Here is a 9,273-nt window from a genome sequence, read left to right as displayed (position 1 = left end):
TGTGTTCATGTGCTATTTCATAATGAATTTGTCCAGCTGGTTTACTTTCTGCTGTTCTTTTAAGCATCAAAAATTTTAGGTTTTAAGTGGCACAGATAGTTTGTAACTGTCAAGTAAAAGAATCCCAGCTTCTTAAATTATCATTACTCGCATTGGAGTTAACTTCACTGGAAATACCTGGGTACCACAAAATACCCTTGTGTACAAAGCAAGAGAGTTGACCATTTCTTGCTATCCAGTACACCTAAAACACAGATATTGATTACTAAACTCTTAAACACTTAAACTATGTTTAAGGTTACTAAACGCTTAAACTATGTTTAGGAAATAAGATTCATCTACAGACTAAAAGAATAAATTAAAGTAGAATCAGTTTGGATCAGGACTCAAGTTTGGGGTTTACTAATTGGTATTAACTAACAACCCAATTCTTTTTCATCAACACTGGCCACGGGGCTGAAAAACTCGAAGAGCAATTATCGATCAAGTATGGAGTAGCAGTTTCATTAAAGAAAACAGGAGAAGAAATTTAAATCTGTCTGAAGGCCTAACAAAATAGTATCCTGATGTCTGGCCAGGGAGAGTGGAAGTTGTGTAATGGGAACTCTGAGACGCCCTTCGTCAAGCGGAGAAATGGGAGCTGGGATTGGAAGTCATGCACACGGAGGGCCCCCCGCTGGGAAATAGCAGGAATAAAAATTCCAGTTGGCTAATACAGATGTAATGTGAAGTGGAACTTAACAAAAATTTCTTCAGCTTTCAAAATTCAGTAAATATAAGAAGTTGGTATATCATAATTGACCACTACAGTTTCCTTTTTGTTTCTGCCATACTGTAATTTGAAAAGACATGCAATACTGGTGCATAATTTACATGATTTAGATCAGAAAATAAAATGTTACTCAGTAAGAGAAAATACTCTACCCATGCTTATGGCCCTCACCTCTCCAGAAGCAATCATGGGCCAGGTTGCCCAGCCAGCCCTGATGATTCTCCTGTGGTGGTGTGGAGCCCATGGATGGCGCAGGGCAGAACAGCCTTCATCCCTGTTGCTGTGCTGGCACAGGCTGCTCTGGAAGAGAGGGGGACCCAAGCTTTTGAAAGCACTTTTTCGTACTTCCATCTAACGTGGATGTCTGACTATCTCACGAAGTGAGATTTCAAGGAGGCTAATCGAAGCATTTTGCCTGTTACTGTTTGGTTTTTAGTCCAGGCTTGCACAAAGGTAATGAGCAAACAGCTAGAATTAAGGCTGAAGAATTAAGAAGTTCCTTATTTAAATGAGAACTATGTTTTTGTGTTGTCTTAATGTTTAATGTTGTTAAAAGTAATGGCTCTTCCTCAGTGGCGACTATTTTTTTACTTGTCAATGAAAATGTTTGGAAGTACAAGATAACCCTTTAAAGTATTTTAAAACTATTTTTGTGAGCAGTTGGCTGAAGAAGATCAAATGTATAGTTTAAACTCATTTACAAATCAACTTACAAAAGTTTTCACAACATTTTCAATAAAAAGTGTAACTAGGATTTTTTGAAAATGGTTAAACTTTGGGCTTGTTTCAGGGATGGAAAGAATCTGATCTCTATAATTTTTCAGGAAAGATCTTTTAAAATTATTTTCCAGTTAAATAAAATACTGCATGAGACTTCAAAGGACATTTTACAAAATGTATTTGTATTTAACCCCTTGGATTTCCTTAAGGCTTTCTGTGCTTGGTTGTCATCCCAGTTATTGGATCTTTATGTTTTGCAGTGCCATTGTAGTAGAATTTGAACAGGCCTAAGACCTGATATACAACCCATTGAAGTCAGTACAAATCACCTCACTAACTTTGGTGGACTTTGTTTCAGCATCTAAATAATCTGTTTTACTAGTTCAAAGTTGTATGTTCTGATTTTGGCCACAGGCAATAGCTGGAAGATACTATTTTTTACATTCATTGTTTGTGCTGTAGTAATATGTGAATTTTAATGGGCAGCCACAACCCAATGTGCTAGACAGTACTGTGCAAACATGTAACATGATGTCAGTCTTTGCTCAACAGAATGTCATCACTGTTAAATTAAAAGCAGTATAAACATCAACACTTGGATGTTGTGCACAGAGGTACGGAGCACAGGAGAACTTTTTAATAGAATTTTTACTCGTGTGAGTTATACATCTAAGTTAATGTGAGGGGAGACGGGCATGTGAAGTGATGATACAGAATTGTTCCTAAAAGGTCAGTAATGATCAAGTTCCTGAGCCAGCATATTACACATATACCCAGAGACAACAAACATGGGCAAGCACATAAAAACATGTTTTAGATCTTTTGAATTTGGCTGATAAGTTAGATTACATAATTTGAAGATGCTGTTTGTATAAAAGCTTGAAGAGTGATAGACTGGATAAAGCTGTAATGATAATACCTAGATTTTAAGGTTTAGCTAAGAAATTGCCCTTTTGCGCCTTATGTACATGTATTGGATGTATTTCTGTGCTTGATTAAAAAGCCTGATATTTCAGGAAAATTTATTCCAATCATCAAAACTGTTGAAGTTTTTATAGCATTAGAACAATGAATATTTTTGTTATAGCTCAAGAAGTAGAAATTATGCAATCACTACTAACTATTTTGAAAATGGCTTACTGTAAACCTACTAAGAATAATTTTATATAGAAAAATAAATTATTAAGCAGTATTTCTGAGGTATTGACCTATGAAACTCCTTCTGCATGGAACATGTTGAACTACGGTATTTAGGGAAAACTTTGGCAGAATTTTGTGGTGAACTCTCTGAAGAAAACCTAGTATGATATGTTAAGTAACTTTGAAAGTAACTAAATGGTGGGGCTGATGGGGTCCATCTGTCAGAGAAGGGGAAGTGCATCTTCGGTCATAGGGTTGCCAAGCTGGTGAAGAGGGCTTTAAACTGAAGTTGCTGGGGGAGAGGAACCTCAATCCATCCCACTCCTACCAGTTTGATGCCAGTGCCAGCAATAGATACCCAGGGCCTGGAGAGGGATCACAGGTCAGCAGGAGAGCCCCTGGAGAGCAGCACAAAGGAATTCCAGGCAGCAAGTCAGCCTCATCAAAGGCCCAACTTAAATGCCTCTACGCAAACACACATAGCACGAGGAATAAACAAGAGGAGTTAGAGACATGCACACGCCTGCAGGGCTATGATCTTACTGGCATCAGAGACGTGGTGGCATGGCTCCTATGACTGGAGTGTTGGAATGGAGGGCTACAGGCTCTTCAGGAAGGACAGGCAGGGGAGATGAGGAGGGTGTGTTGCCCTCTATGTCAATGATCAGCTGGAGTGCATGGAGCTCTGCCTGGGGATGGATGAGGAGCTGACTGAGAGCTTACAGGTCAGGATTAAAGGGAGGGCAGGGACAGGTGACATTATATTGGGGGTCTGCTACAGGCCACCCAACCAGGAAGATCGAGTGGATGAGGCCCTCTATAGACAGATAGGACCAGCTTCATGTTCACAAGCCCTGGTCCACATGGGGGACTTCAACCACCCCGTTATCTGTTGGAGGGCCAACACGGCAGGGCGTAAGCAATCCAGGAGGTTCCTGGAATGTGTTGATGATAACTTCCTTTTTCAAATGATAGAGGAGCCAACAAAGAGAGGTGCTATGCTGGACCTTGTTCTCACCAACAAGGAGGAGCTGGTGGGGAACGTGAAGATCAAGGGCAGCCTTGGCTGCTGTGACCATGAAATGGTGGAGTTCAAGATCCTTAGGGCAGCGAGGAGGGTGTACAGCAAGCTCGCTACCCTGGACTTCAGGAGAGCAGACTTTGGCCTCTTCAGAGATCTACTTGGTAGAGTACCATGGGAGACAGCCCTGGAGGGAAGAGGGGCCCAAGAAAGCTGGTTAATATTTCAGGATCACCTCTTCCAAGCTCAGGAGCAATGCATCCCAACAAAAAGGAAGTCAGGCAAGAATGCCAGGAGGCCTGCATGGATGAACAAGGAGCTCCTGGACAAACTCAAACACAAAAAGGAGGCCTACAGAGGGTGGAAGCAAGGACGGGTAGCCTGTGAGGAATACAGAGAAATTGTCTGAGCAGCCAGGGATCAGGTTAGGAAAGCCAAAGCCCTGATAGAATCAAAGCTGGCCAGGGACATCAAGGGCAACAAGAAAAGCTTCTGTAGGTACATTGGTGATAAAAGGAAGACTAGGGAAAATGTGGACTCTCTCTAGAAGGAAATGGGAGACCTGGTTACCCAGGACATGGAGAAGGCTGAGGTACTTAATGACCTTTTTGCCTCAGTCTTCACCAGCAAGTGCTCCAGTCATACCGCCCAAGTTGCAGAAGGCAAAGGTAGGGACTGGCAGAATGAAGAGCTGCCCACTGTGGGAGAAGATCAGGTTTGAGACCATCTGAGGAACCTGAAGGTGCACAAGTCCATGGGACCTGATGAGATGCCTCCGTGTGGGTCCTGAAGGAACTGGCAGACGAAATGGCTAAGCCCCTAACCATCGTATCTGAGAAGTTGTGGCAGTCTGGTGAAGTTCCCACTGACTAGAAAAGGGGAAACATAACCCCCATTTTTAAAAAGGGAAAGAAGAAAGACCTGGGGAGCTACAGGCCAGTCAGTCTCACCTCTGTGCCTGGCAAGATCATGGAGTGGATCCTCCTGGAAACTACACTAGGGTACATGGAAAATAAGGAGGTGATTGGTGACAGCCAACATGGCTTCACTAAGGGCAAATAGTGCCTGATGAATTTGGTGGCCTTCTACGATGGCGTTACAGTGTTGGTGGATAAGGGAAGAGGAACAGACGTCATCTACCTGGACTCATGCAAAGCATTTGAAGCTGTCCTGCATGACATCCTTGTCTCTAAGTTGGAGAGACATGGATTTGACGGATGGACCACTCGCTGGATAAGGAATTGGCTGGATGGTCGCACTAAAAGAGTTGGGGTCGACGGCTTGATGTCCAGATGGAGAGCAGTGATAAGTGGTGTTCCTCAGGGGTCAGTGTTGGGACCAGTGCTATTTAACATCTTTGTTGGCGACATGGACAGTGAGATTGGGTGCACTCTCAGCAAGTTTGCCGACAACACCAAGCTGTGTGGCGTAGTCGACATGCTGGAGGTAAGGGATGTTGTCCAGAGGGACCTTGACAGGCTTGAGAGGTGGGCCTGTGTGAACTTCATGAAGTTCAACAAGGCCAAGTGCAAGGTCCTGCACATGGGTTGGGGAAATCCCAAGCACAAATACAGGCTGGGTGATGAGTAGATCAAGGGCAGCCCTGAGGAGAAGGACTTGGGGGTGTTGGATGACGAGAAGCTCAACATGACCTAGCAATGTGAGTTTGCAGCCCAGAAATCCAGCCGAATCCTGGGCTGCATCAAAAGAAACATGACCAGCAGGTCCAGGGAGGTGATTCTCCCCCTCTACTCCACTCTTGTGAGATCTCACCTGGAGTACTGCATTCAGCTCTGAGGCCTCAAACATAAGAAAGACATGGACCTGTTGGAGCAGGTCCAGAGGAGGGCCACGAAGATGATCAGAGGGCTGGAGCACCTCCCCTATGAGGACAGGCTGAGAGAGGTGAGGTTGTTCAGCCTGGAGAAGAGAAGGCTCAGGGGAGACCTTATAGCAGCCTTCCAGTGCTTAAAGGAGGCCTACAGGAAAGATGGGGAGGGACTCTATGGGGGAGTGTAGTGATAGGATAAGGGGTAATGGTTTTAAACTGAAAGAGGGCAGATTTAGATTAGAGGTAAGGAAGAAATTCTTTACTGTAAGGGTGGTGAGGCACTGAAACAGGTTGCCCAGAGAAGTTGTGGATGCTGCATCCCTGGAAGTGTTCAAGGCCAGGTTGGATGGGGCTTTGAGCAACCTGGTCTAGTGGAAGGTGTCTCTGCCCATGGCAGGGAATTTGGAACTAGGTGATCTTTAAGGTCCCTTCCAACCCAAACCACTCCATGATTCTATGATAAGTAAGTTCTATTAATAGGTGGATTTTGTTGGATGTAAAATGGTAAATCAGTAATTATATTTCTTGAGAATATGCATCAGCTATCTAGAATTACTTAGGTTGGCATCCCTCCATGGTTTTATACACAGTTAAATTAGGGCACAGATAGTCTCAGCTGTGACTGTCAAGATGTAACTTTGCTATCGCTGTTTCTAAAGAGTTGCATATCTAATTCATCAGTCATATTAAAGACAGTTCTTGTGTCAATATTAAATCTTCACGTGTGTATCTGAATTCAATGCTATGTTCTTTTGACTCATGTCATCTCCAGTAATGCAGCATCTGCATCTGAAATTTAGCCAATAACAGAAGGTCCGGAATATAACCCGTCTTACTTTCCCAACCAGTATTAACTCCTGCACCACTGTCAGTGAGGCCAGTTCTGCACTTGGAACTGAACCAATGCATTTGTTAATGATGCATACACAGAATCCAGCTAATTTTCAGCTATAATGGCTCTGGCTGCATAGAAAAAAGCAAAAGATTTTTTTTCCCTCTGTAATCTAATCAAACTTGGCTGTCAGTATATGCAAAGAATTGATCTGTTAGGAAAGAAATTGTAGTTTTTTACTTGCATCAATCACTTTAATGGCACATCTGGCCTAGATATTTCCTGACAATATCATGGAGTGAGTGGTGAAATAAGGGAGAAAACTGATTACCAGAATACCGATTTCCAGATCTTTGACCTGATTTATACATGTGCTTATTAAGTTGATTTTGGTACTGCTTATCTATTAGTATTACCTGTAAATGTTATTTTCTTGCCATGATGTAAAAATATGTGCATTAAAAAAAACTTTTAGAGGGGCGTATATATATATATTTTTGCAAACATGTACAGGATGCTAACAAAGGCCCAAGAAAGGCCACCGTAGAGAAACAGGGCAAGACTATCAGTATGGTAAGAAAAATGATCTATCACACAGTGCTAGCAGTCTGCTTGCAATGGCAACATGCCAAGATGCCGGTCAGATTTGCAGTTGTGTGGCTTTGTGCCTTGCGCTGCTTTTGTATTCATGACATTTACACATTAGAAGGTACCTTCACAGAGACTAACTTTCATTTCAGTTGTGTAAAGCTTTATGTAAATGCATGTGGAACAAGGTTTTCCAGGATGCTCTGAGCTTTTTAATCATCTGGCCCTTTAGATTGCTTTTCTTCATGTATGAGAAGGTAGAGGGGCTTGGGAGCAAACATAGGTGGATGGATAGGTGCTTGTCCTGAGGACAAAGGCACCGGCCCCTTTTCTTCTTCAGCATCTGGAGCGAGAAGGTACTTTGCATCGTATTTTTGGGAAAGGGAGGCCTCGTGTGGTCAGTCATCAGAACAGCTGCCTGCCAGGCTGGGAGGGGAGCCCAGCCACAAGCGCTCCCTCCTCCAGCTGAACTGTTGTCGGGCAAGCCAGGGCTATAAACATGAACATGTGGGTGGTATTTCATAGCAATACCGATGACTAGATTAAAGGAAGAAGAAACACCCGAATATGATTGCAGCTGCTCTGTTATTGAACAGGTCTGAGGTAGGAAATACTGTTCTCATTGGTCCTTTTTCCCTTATTGTGTTAGAAGGTAAGATACTTTTCGTTGCCTTCCCAGGCATCTAAAACAGGTAACAAAAACTCAGAAGTCCATGTTTGATATTAAATTAATTAGCTGAACAAGAGAGTTGAAATGGAGCAGTGGTCTGTCTGGTAACTGACAAAATGAAAACATTTTGATTCAAAGGCAAAATTAAGAAAAAACCACAAAAACCTGAATGAGTATCTAGTGCCTGTAAATTTAAAAATCATGTCTGAGGTTTCCAATGCTCAGTTCTTTGCCTTGAGATATTGTAAGATCTAGCTGTGAGGAACTGTACAGCAGCCTAGGCAGAGACCTGTGAGAATTATCAGTGAGTCATAGGTTACAGCCCTAGTGCACAACAGGGTATTCCAGCCCTCTTACCTTAGACATATATCTTGGAGAGAAATAAGTCCAGTCATAATGTATTTATCTCAGTCCATTGACTGCATTCTTATTATCAATTCTAAGCACATTCTCCAAGTTTTCGAAGAATTACAACTAATTTCCCCAAAATGTAGGATTTACCATCAGTAACACACTGACTGCTGTCAGCCGGGATTTGTGAGAAGCCTCTCATCATGCCTGACCCTCTGAAGAGATTATTTTCGTTTGTGACTCTAGCTGGGAGTAGTCTCTGGGGAAGGCACGGGGCTGCCCTTGTGCCCACTCACGTGAACAGTGGGGGGCTGGAAGCTGGCTCTTTGTTTCTTCCCTTTTGATTTATAAGATTTGTCCATTACCTTGTCTCTTTCAGTGACTTAAATCCATTGCCTTTCTTAACATTTGTCAAAATTTCCCTTAAAATCAAATGTACGTGTTATTGGGCTGTAGGTCTTGACATACTAGGTTCAGGTCTTCAGGATACTAGTGGTAGGATTCATCTGGCATGCAGAAGTTGCACGTGGGAGTGGGTTATCAGGTTCCCATGAAGTAGTCGCCTTCCGTGCGGATCGAGCAGTCGGGACGAAGAGAACAATATTCTGGACTCTGTAATCTCACCATGGTTTTTGGTTTGCTCATCTCCCTGACGCAGCAGATAGCGTCCAATGGATGGACTGTCAGCAATCAAACTATCTGCAGTGTGAGATACAGAGGAAGCATTTTCTGATGACAGAAGCTAGTGTTTGTTGTCAAATGCTTTCCAGGACCCTACTTCACGGAGGAAAAAAACCCCTGCAAAACTGTTGAATTTTCTAATTTTGTCTAGGAAAAAAAACCCCAAAACGATTGAGAAGCCTTGAGATTGAAAGAACACATCTGGAGGCAAAAGAAGTGTATATTATTCTAGAGCTTTATTCCTTCTTGCTCTAACTCGAGTGCGTTTTGCAATAGAGTATTTAAAGCCATAGGGTCCAATTCAGGATGTCTTCTGGCAATATGTATTGTTTTTTTCCCCAAGAGCGTGATGCCAGCGTCCCTGAAACTCACAGTGGAAGTACTTGTTCAAGAGGGGAAAAAAAAAAAAAGAAAAGCTTAACATAATAACAGGCTAAATGCTGCCATGTGACCTTTTTACCTGCGCATCCATCTTCCTGCGCCCCCCCGAGGGATGCTGCGGAGGGTTTTGCAGGCGGTTTCCCCTTAGGGAGGGCCGTCCTCCGAGCAGTGCGGGGGTTAGAAGGGGGTGTCCGCCGCACCCCGCGGCCATCCCCTTCTTTCAGTTCCCAAGCGCAGGCCGCCGCGGGGCGGGCACGGCCGCCGCTGCGCGCCCGCGCAGGCCTCC

The sequence above is a fragment of the Haliaeetus leucocephalus genome, unplaced genomic scaffold, assembly GCF_000737465.1.
Source record: "Haliaeetus leucocephalus isolate CR32 unplaced genomic scaffold, Haliaeetus_leucocephalus-4.0 Scaffold506, whole genome shotgun sequence".
Classification (NCBI taxonomy): Eukaryota; Metazoa; Chordata; class Aves; order Accipitriformes; family Accipitridae; genus Haliaeetus; species Haliaeetus leucocephalus.
Note: the sequence above shows the minus strand (reverse complement) of the source record.